Source organism: Chrysemys picta, chromosome 13 (assembly GCF_011386835.1).
Source record: "Chrysemys picta bellii isolate R12L10 chromosome 13, ASM1138683v2, whole genome shotgun sequence".
In the NCBI taxonomy this organism is placed as follows: Eukaryota; Metazoa; Chordata; order Testudines; family Emydidae; genus Chrysemys; species Chrysemys picta.
In genome coordinates, this window is record NC_088803.1 from 25,732,526 (window position 1) to 25,741,091 (window position 8,566).

Sequence of the window (8,566 nt, forward strand, 5' to 3'; positions counted from 1 at the left end):
CCTGCCCACATCCTACTTCACTGCTGCCAGAATCCCTCCTGCCTCCCCGCTACAGTCCCCTCCCTACCCAACCTGGGTGGGGCTGGAGGAGAGGGGTCTGAGAACTTGAGCTGTGGATTGGAGGTGGAACAGCTGTCAGGGGCACTGAGGTGGAAGTGGCAGGAGCTCCCCGTACAAGGAGGGGGGTTGCCACTGGAGGTCACTAGGAAGGACAACAAGACTCCATCCTGGGGGTCAGGAGGGGGAATCCATCCCTCAGAGGTGGGCAGGGGCTGGGTGGAAATGCTGCTGGTTCCAGGGGCCGTTAATCCCCCCTGATTCTGCGGAGGCGTCTGAGTCTCAGACAGGTTCTCGTTCCCTTGCAGCAGGAGGACGTCACGGCCAATGTGATGCGCCAGCTCCGTATCATGCGGCACTTGCGCCAGGTGCCCGAGGCGCTGCAGGGCCTGTGCCTCTGAGGCCACCAGCAACTCCCGCTCCCTGCTGCAGGTACTGCTCTGGCTCTCTGTAAATGGGGAGCTAGTGGAAGGGGAAATGGAGCCCCCTGGCACTCACAGAAAGCTGATTACAGAATGAGCCCGAACTGAGAGGCACCATATCCGCCCCCGTAAAGAGCCAGACTTCAGTGGTGATACACCCCAGCTGGGGTAGCAACAGGATTGAGAACGAAGTAGGAAGTTCAGAGCAGCAAGGAAAGCCTGGAGGGGAACTTGAGAAGAGAGGTTGGAAAAGTGCAGCAAAGAGAAAGGTGTAGACCTAGCTGTTGGGTCCAGGGCCCTGAGCTGCTATCAATGTCAGGGTGGGACTGGGTTCCTCTACCGGCCCCAGAGGAGGCGGCGTACACGCACCTGGAGAGGGTTCCCAAGCCCAGCAAAGGGGCTACAGGCTGAGCAAGTGCCCCAGCGATGGCAGAAGGACTTCTGTCTGTGGAAAGACCTCTTTGGACTTTTAGTGTGAGGCAAGCTGGGCCCCAGAAGGGTGGACTAAAGGTGGTGACCTGGCCGGCGTTACCAGGCAGAGAAACTGCCGTGGTGCTGGAGCGACCATGGATGGGGGACGCTAGCCCAGCGAGAGGGCTGTGATGCCATGCCTGACCGCTGGGGGGCACCTAACGATGAGTAGATTCATTTATGATTGGCATAGCTGGCAGGATTGAGTTCCCCCTGTGATCCGTGAGGGAAGTCTTGGTTGCTGAAGGAATCATAGAATATCAGGGTTGGAAGGGACCTCCAGAGGTCATCTAGTCCAACCCCCTGCTCAAAGCAGGACCAATCCCCAGACAGTTTTTTGCCCTGATCTCTAAATGGCCCCCTCAAGGATTGAGCTCACAACCCCGGGTTTAGCAGGCCAATGCTCAAACCACTGAGCTATCCCTCCCCCAAGCAGGTGTATCAAGGGACCAAGCTGGTCGCTGGATTTCCCACTTCAGTTCCAGGGACTGGCTAAGCAGATCTAGGGGTTTCTCCAGCAGCTCTTAGAAAACCAACAGACGCAGAAGGAAGTGCAGGTGCAGCTACAGACGCAGCAGCAGCAATACCTGTGAGAGATCCTGCAAAGGGAAATCAACCCAGGGTCTGCTATGCCCATGGACAAAAAGAGCAGAGAAGGAGAGCATGCCTGGGCTGTGCTGAGAAGGTTAGCCCAGGGGGAAGGGCATGAGAAAGGGTACAAGTGTGGCCTAATGCCAAGATGGGAGCAAGAGTTCTTTGTTTTGGGGGCAGAGAAGCAGGCCATATCTAAAGACACAGTCTGCTTAGGAAATTGCTGAGTGGCTGAACGAGGGGCCAGGGCCCTAAGAAGTTAGAAAGAAAGGAGAAGGTGTCCTCTGACACAAACCCCCATGAGGCAGGCAAGGTGGAGGTGGTTGGGGTGGCCATGGACCTTGCAGACCCTCCACCAACACACTCTGTCGGGTGCTGCAGGGAGATGAAGGACGAAATGATTGGCCCAGAGATGAAGCAGACTGGAGGAGGGACAAACACAAGGGTGGAGCAGTCCATGGTGGGTTCTCAGACCCTGACCGAAAAGGTTTTGGCATATGCAGCGGCAGTAGCAAAAAGGCAACAGAAGACGCTAAAGGCTTCAGAAGAGGCTCTGCAAGCAGCTGTTCATGAGACTGAGTGGCTGCAGGAAGAGCGTCGGGATACTGCAGAAGAGAAGGTTTGCCCCGAGCGAGCTGGCAGTGGAGCTGCAGACACTGCGCACAGGCTGTACAAGCGCGCAGCCGGTGACAGCGATGAGATGAGGAGGGATGAAGCTTGGAGAAGAATAGAACTTGCCCCCGCGTGGGCCAGGTTCTAAGGAGGAGGGTATATAACGGGGGGCTTGGCCTGTGGGCTATAAAGCCTGGAGCTAGGCCAAATGGATTACAGAGTGAGCTCCAGCTGAGGGGAAACCAGGGGAAACCGCAACAAAGGTACAGGAGCAGGCCTAGCTGTTCGGTACAGGGCCTTGGGGCAGAACCTAGAATCCAGGGTAGGACTGGTTCTCCCACGGTCTCTAAGGAAGGGGATGTACAGGGCCATAGAAAGGGCTACCAAGGCCAGCAAGGGCAGGCCGAGCCAAAGTCAGGCTGAGGAAAAGCCCCCAAGGGACAGAGGATCTTGTTTCAGTTAAAGACATTTTTTGACTTTTCGTTTGGGATGAGCGCGACCCAGGAAGGAGTGGGACTAAAAGATGGTCGCCTGGCAGAAGGGCTGAGTTCCCAGCCAAAAACCTGCTGGCGGGCGTGCTAGCCCAAGAAATCTGTGACCCCTGGCCTTGAAGGAAGGGGCACCTATCGGTGAGTGAACTTTGTTACAAGGCTGCTTCCATTGTGGAAACAGCCTGGTATTGGAGAGTGGTGGGGATGGCCTGTGGGCTAGGATGGCTGGAGGGGTCATACAGGAGGGGCAGCAGGGTCCAGTGAGGAGATCAGGGAACGGGTTGTTTGCAGTCCTGCCACTGAGCGGTAACGTGATCCTGGCCAAGTCACTCTCCCACCTGGTGCCTCACTTTCTCTGTCTTTGAAATGGGGCTCATCCCGACCCACATTAAGAAAGGGTTTGATCCTCTGCTCTTGCTTCCCAAATCCCTGCCCTCCTTGCCCCACACAGGCCTCTGCCCTGTTGCTCAAACTCCCATGCACATGTTAGTGCCTGTGTCACCCCCGCAACTGCAAGGTCTCATGTACAGTCTCCTGTCAGCAAACTGAAGCTGCCACTAGATCCAGAATAGGAATCACAGTTCCTGTGCGCTGCCCTGAATGGAGTCTAGACCCTGGGCATGGGGAAGGCCAACGCTCACATCCAGGTAGATCATCAACCTACTCCTCTGTCCCAGGAGCAGGAAGGCCTCTGGTTCGTGCTCCCTTCGGTAGCTGGAGCTGCTGAGTTGGGAGTGTGGTGGGCAGAGATGGGAACAGGCCATAGGATGAATCAAGTGTCAGGGGGAGACTCCCTGTGTGTGGGAGATGATGTTGCCCCTCTGTGGGGAATCCCTTCCTTGCAGATGCTGGGCTTTGGGTGCTGGACTCTGCCAGTGTTAGCCAAATGGGCTCGTTTCCCCCTGGAGCTGCCCAATTACCCCAAGGAGGCACGGGAGTCTAGAAGACGGCTTCAAGTTCTTTATTGATCAGTCAGCTGAGCGGGTGTCCCCCTCGACTCATGCCAGAGGGAGGAACACACCTTACAAGCACAACTGGGCTTCTTTTATACAGATAGACAAACAACTTAGCGGGCCTAACACCAGGAAGCCCAGCTCCCATCCCTAGCAGCTTGGCTGTTCCCTACCCTGCTGTGCACCAGGCCCTCTGCAGAGAGCTGCTCTGGGCAAGGACTACAGAGCCTGCTGTCATCCTAGCAGGTGTCACCCCAGGTTCCATAATCCCCTGGTCTCCCTCCGCTGGCAGGCTCTGAGCAAGGCCTGCCCAGAGGACATGGATGACGAGCTCTCGATCCTGCTGACAGCACCCCCCAGCACAGACAAACTCCAGCACATCTTGGAGGTGAGCAGAATGGGGAGGGGCAGCAGTGGTTTTACCTTAGCCCTGGGGACTCCTAGAAGGAAGAGACTGGAAAATCCATGTTTCTATTGCATCCTTCCGAGTATGCATTTGTGATATAAACTCACTGGGTGACCTTGGGGTAACTCACTTCCCCCTTACGGCATCAGTCTTCTTCACTATCAAATCTACACTGGGGAAAAAGGACAGAAGCCCCGACAACCACCTTCACCTCTGGGTGTCTGTTCCTGGGAGCCGAAACCAACTGGACTATCTGCCCCATCTCCTAAACTGCCCTGTCTTTCCCTCCTAGGGCCTGGTCCTTAGTGCTCAGACTGGCCCCTTCCCAGCTTGTCCCTGACCTTTAAAGGACTCTCCAAGCCCCTCCCATGCCTGCTTCCCTTGGGGTCTCTCTCCTGGCTGAGCACAGGCTGCCCTTCTATCTCTCAGCAGGCCTGGGTCCTAGTCACAGGTTGCGTCTTGTCACGTGACCCCCGCACTTATTCCCTTCACCCTAGGGAGCTGCATCACCTGGGCCAGGTGCAGTTGAGCTCCAACCCCTTTCCTGGCCATCTCACCCTGGGACAGGTTGAAACTGGTAACCTGTGGGTGGTTGCTCGCAAAGGTGCTGAAGACACAATGGAAGAGGAAATCCTTTGCCCTGGATTGAAATTATTCCGACTTAAAGTGAATGAGAGAAAATAAGTCCAGAGTTCTCTTCCTAGCAGCAGAAAATGTAGCGATTGATAGAGGTTCAGGTCAGAAAGGACCATTCTGTGCATCTAGTCGCCCCTCCTGTATAACTCAGGGCCTAGAATGTGACCAAGTGGTTCCTTCAGCCAACCATAGCATGGGACTAAGCCAGAGCACGTCTTTTGGAACGACATCCACATGCAGGAGAGCCAGCTGGCTACCAGAAAATCTCTCTTCTGCAGTGACGTGGGGTTAAGGGACACGGGGGAAAAGACATGGAGGCTGTGACTAAACTTAGAGCAGGGTGGGAAACCGAGACACAGTTGGGACCTGTCTACACTACAGGTCTGTCGTGCATTTGTAATCTGCTGACCCCCACATGTTGTTCAGAGCCTATGGACAACACAGCTCCTAAAGTGTTTTTGTTCTGTGCTTATCCCGTATGTACCAGCAGGGCTGGACGGCCTTTCTCACTGTTCTGTGGGGAGCAGGTCCTGGGTACTAAGGGTCTGAAGAAGCTCTCAAGGACTAATTTTTTAAAATAATTGTTATCAATGAATTGGGAGAAAACATACAATCACTGTGGATAAGATTGGGGGGTGACAAAATACAGGCAGAGTGGTAATTCCTGATGGCGAGAGGGCAGTGATATACAGCGATGTGGCTCATTCGGCCAGCTGGACCCATTCAAAGAAAACAAGTTTGAGCAGAGCCCAATGCAAGGTCCTATATGTAGCCACAAGGCACGCCGGCCACACCTCCAGAATGGGGACGTGTATCCAGGAAAGCAGTGACTCTGAAAAGGATTTAGGGGCCAGAGTGGAGAAGCCACTCAACATGAGCTCCCAGTGTGATGCTGTGGTGAACAGGGCTAAAGCCATCATTAGACGTAGGAGCAGAGCCGTGAGTAGGATAGGGAGGTGACACAGCAGCAGTGAGACTGCTATTGGAATACTGCCTCCAGTCTTGGTGTCCTCCTTTGAAAAAGATGGTCCTAGAAATTGAAGCTGGGGCAGCAAAGAGCCACCAATTGTTCTGAGGGCTGGAGAAAAATGCCTTCTAGTGAACTATTGAAAGAGCTCAACCTATTTAGCTTATCAGAAGAAGATTGAAAGGTGACTTCACTGAAGTGTTGAAATGCCTTAATGGAGAGAAAATATTGGGTATTAAAGGGCTCTTTAATCGAGCAGAGAAAGGCAGAACAAGACCCAATGGCTGGAAGGTGAAAAGATATGACAAATAAGGCACAAATATTCAACAGCGAGGATGATTGACCACAGGAAGAAGCTACCATGGAAAGTGGTGGATTCTCCATCTCTTGATGTCATTAATAAAGACTAGATGCCTTTCCGGAATGTGTTTGCCCCAAAAGTAGCTATTGTGGTAGACAGGAGGCCTGTGATATGCAGGGGGTCAGATTAGATGCTCTAACGGTCTCTGCTGCCCATAAAGTCTACTCATTTCTGAGAAACCGAGTGTAGCATTGGGAGCAGCCTCTGTTTATTAAACAATCAGTTTGTCAGCACCTGCAGGACAATTTGGTTCTTAGGACTAGTGAGCATGGACTTGTCAAGAACAAATCATTCCAGACCAATCCTAGCTCCTTCTTTGGCAGGGTTAGGGGCCTAGTGGAGGTGGGTAAACAGTAGATGTGATCTATCTTGGTGTTAATAAGGCTTTTGACACAGTCCCATAGGACATTCTCACAAGCAAACAGATGCTGCTTAGCACTGTCAGAGCAGCTTTTGCTGGGGGATTCTCCCAGCACTTTCCAATAGTGGGAAAGTATGAAATCCCCATTTGACTGCTGGGGACAGAGCCTAGAGGGGGCAGGAACTTACCCCAAGTCCCACAGGTCAATAGGAAACCAGCAATGGAACCCAGGAGTCCTGACTTCCAGTTCCCTGCTCCAATCACTCCAGCGGAGCACACTCCCTCTCAAAGCAGGGGGACCGGACATGAGGGCCTGGTTGTAATTGCCAGCTGTGGGAGGGAGTGTGCAGCAGTGGTTAGTGAAGGGGCCTAGAAATAAGGACTGCTGGGTCTATTGGAGAGTGTCACTAGGAGCATTGCATAAGATGAGGTGTCCTATCATGTTTACTCAGATCAGATTAGGACATAATAGAATGGCTGAAATAGTTTATTTTATTTGTATTGTATTATTTTGCAATTGTTAAGAGCAGCAACTACTTAGCTCAGACTGAAGCATCTTATCTAATTTTTGAGATCTAAGTGTCTCCTCTTTGAGTGCCACGAGACAATTTAACACATTGTGACAAAGAATTTTCATTGCCACTTGTTATGATTTCAAGAAACAAACTGGTTTAGTTTGAATAGGATTTTCGGTCAGAAACGGTTTCAATGAAATTTCCCCACCATCTCGATTCCTGGGCTCTATCTCTGCCTTTCTGGGGGGGGTTGCTGTCTGTTAGAACAGGAGTCTGATTTGGATAGGGATAGAGACCTCTTCAATGCTTTTAATGAAGTAAATACTAATGGGAATTGTGTGATCATGGGAGACTTTAACTTCCCAGATATAGACTGGAGGACAAGTGCTATTAATATAATAGGGCTCAGATTTTCCTAGATGTGATAGCTGATGGATTCCTTCACCAAGTAGTTGCTGAACCAACAAGAGGGGATGTCATTTTAGATTTGGTTTTGGTGAGTAGTGAGGATCTCTTAGAAGAAATGGTTGTAGGGGACAGCCTTGGTTTGAGCGATCATGAGCTAATTCAGTTTAAACTAAATGGAAGGGTAAACAAAAATAGATCTGTGACTAGAGTTTTTTTTTTTTCAAAAGGGCTAATTTTAAAAAATTAAGGAAATTAGTTAGGGAAGTGGATTGGACTGAAGGACTTGTGGAACAGATGGATCAGACTGAACAGGTTCCAAACCTCTCGGAGGCTCTTACCTTCTAAACAGGGACGTCTGTTTTCTAGTAAAATCAGGGAAAAAAAAGGAGAAAACTCAAAAGAGGTTCCTCCTGGCGCTCACGTACGTGACCCCTAATACTCTCTCAGTCCTCAAAGAGAGACCTCGAGAAGGAGACTTGCTGAAGGAAAGCTACAGGGGACTCAGAGGTTTCCCTGGCCCTGGGCCCCTGTCCTGCCTAGCTAATGTCAGCATCTCTCTGTGAGGTCACCACCTCCCCAGCACCTTTGACCAATAGGCTGAGGTCCTGCAAAAGGCCTTTGTGATGTCACTGCCACACCCACCCCTCCCCTGCAGTGCTAATGTTCTGCCGCAGGCCAGACCCTTTGGAGGTTTGAGCTACTCCCTGTGGATCACCCCGCTCAATGAGTGTTCATTCTAGGAAGCAAGCCGGCTAGACAGTAAAACAGCAGAGGCTGCTCCCAATGCTACACTCGGTTTCTCAGAAATGAGTAGACTTTATGGGCAGAAGAGACCGTTAGAGCATCTAATCTGACCCCCTGCATATCACAGGCCTTTCTGCACCATATGGGGCAGGCAGAGCTCTGCCTGGGCGCAGGGGGAATGGGATGGGGGTAGATCAAGGAAAGGGGGGAGGGGTATGAGTGAGAGGGAAAGAGCTCCTGTCCCAGATGAAGGAATTTGGGGGCAGAGGAAAGGACCCTGCTCCACCGAGAGGGGAGAGGGTTTCTGTGAGTACCAGGGCGCTCCATTTCCTCTTCCACTAGCTCCCCATTTACAGAGAGCCAGAGCAGTACCTGCAGCAGGGAGTGGGAGTTGCTGGTGGCCTCAGAGGCACAGGCCCTGCAGCGCCTCGGGCACCTGGCGCAAGTGCCGCATGATACGGAGCTGGCGCATCACATTGGCCGTGACGTCCTCCTGCTGCAAGGGAACGAGAACCTGTCTGAGACTCAGATGCCTCCGCGGAATCAGGGGGGATTAACGGCCCCTGGAACC

General features: G+C 52.4%; 1 pseudogene; it reads left to right on the forward strand.

Moving 5' to 3' along the window:
- Window positions 1-8,566, forward strand: part of LOC135975304 (fibrinogen-like protein 1-like protein) — a 35,485-nt pseudogene that overhangs the window by 3,372 nt on the left and 23,547 nt on the right.